This window comes from Octopus bimaculoides, chromosome 11 (genome assembly GCF_001194135.2).
Source record: "Octopus bimaculoides isolate UCB-OBI-ISO-001 chromosome 11, ASM119413v2, whole genome shotgun sequence".
Lineage (NCBI taxonomy): Eukaryota > Metazoa > Mollusca > Cephalopoda > Octopoda > Octopodidae > Octopus > Octopus bimaculoides.
Window position 1 is genome coordinate 8,888,628 of NC_068991.1, and position 1,993 is coordinate 8,890,620.

The window sequence follows — 1,993 nt, forward strand, 5'->3', positions numbered from 1 at the left end:
TTGTTGTTGTTGTTGTTGTTGTTGTTGTTGTTGTTGTTGCTGCTGCTGCTGCTGCTGCTGCTGTCTCTGATGTTTACAATTTGGCTGTTCTATGGATAGATGGCTATTCGTTTCAGCGGACGAATAATCTTCGAACGCCAGCTGTCTTTTTCTAAACAAAAATTGAGTGGCATTTTTGCTAAACGAACCCCAATTTAACCCAAAAGGGCTACAGATGGAGAAAACTAACCAGCTCCCTAATGTCCTGGATACTTAATCTATAAAATGTTAAAAAATGTCCAATATACAACTTTGTGTTACAATAGAAATAATAACAAACTTACAGGAGCGATGTGCAATACGTGTCGATAGACGAACAAAATAATAATAATAATAATAATAATAATAATAATAATAATAATAATAATAATAATAATAACAACAACAACAACAACAACAACAACAACAACAACAACAACAACAACAACAACAACAACAACAACAACAGCAACAACAACAACAACAATAATAATAATAATGATAGTACCAGGCAGTGGCTTTCATGGCTTCTGATCTTAACTGATTGGAAGTGTTATCATGTACATTGTTTTGTCTTGGTATAAAAGATGGCCTACAGCAAATATTCTGCTCAATACCACAGATTTGCTTGTCAGTTGTTTGACCTTAACCACTTGAGTCTGTCCCTTAGTGGCTGACGATATGTGCATCTCTGATCACGAGCAGAAGTAGTGGGGGAGCATCATAGCCATGTGCTGAGAGGAATTCTTTGGGGTATGAATAATTCACCTTTGGAAATTTGGGTGTTTTGTTCAACATCCTTAAACAAATCTTATTTAGGGACCTTTTGAGCGGTATGGGCTACTCGATCTGAAGAAAATTCTAACTGGGCCCCACCTGCGAGGTCATGCGCTGTTTATCTTGATATGAGATCACCATGTCGCGCACATATGGTTGTGATGCATGTGCCTGGTGTACCCTTATCAGACGGGTAGTCATGATGGGTATACTGGGCTTCGTATATTTTACCCCAGTGTCACTTTGATGGCATGCACTGCTCTCTCACTCAATAATAATAATAATAATAATGATAATAATAATAATAATAATGGTTTCAAATTTCGCCGCAAGAGCAACCATTTTGGGAGAGAGGATAAGTCGATTACATTAACCCCAGTACTCAACTAGTACTTAATTTATCGACCCCGAAAGGATGAAAGGCAAAGTCAATCTCGGCGGAATTTAAACTCAGAACGTAGAGGTAGACGAAATACCGCCAAGCATGGCTTTTGGCTGAAGAGATGCCACGCTGTGCATGAAAGACTAGCAGCCCAATTGAATGACTGTGTCCAGAAAGGTACAGTCCCCACGTGGATGGTGATTGGGAGGACAACACTTATAATGAAAGATAATAGAAAGGGCCATATTGTGGGAAACTACCGTCCCATAGCATGCCTAAACATAATCCAGAAGATATGCACTGGAAAATGTGCGGCAAAGACATATACTTCCCTGGCACAGGAAGAAATACTACCAAGGGAACAACAAGGAAGTAGGAAGAGTTCTCAGGGTACCAAGGATCACCTGGTCATCGATAAAACAGTTTTGAAGCACTGTAAAATACATCATACAAACATGTCTATGGCATGGATTGACTTTAAGAATGCATTTTTCCCTTCTGTCTTCTTTTTCTCTTGGACTTTCCTCTGTCTCCTGTTTCTGAAGAAGAACTTTGCTCGAAACGTAAAACTACCATTCTTTCCTTCCATGAGCGTCTGCTAATACTTTGCTTGTACCACGTGCTCGCGTTGTTGTTCTTTTGTTGTTGTTTTTTCGTCGTTTTGTTTTTGGGATGAATTATATATACATATATATATATATATATATGTTAAATATATTTTTTTCACCAAAAATAATAACAACAATATATATTATCGTTTATGTTTTACTCTTTTACTTGTTTCAGTCATTAGACTGTGGTCATGCTGGGGCAACA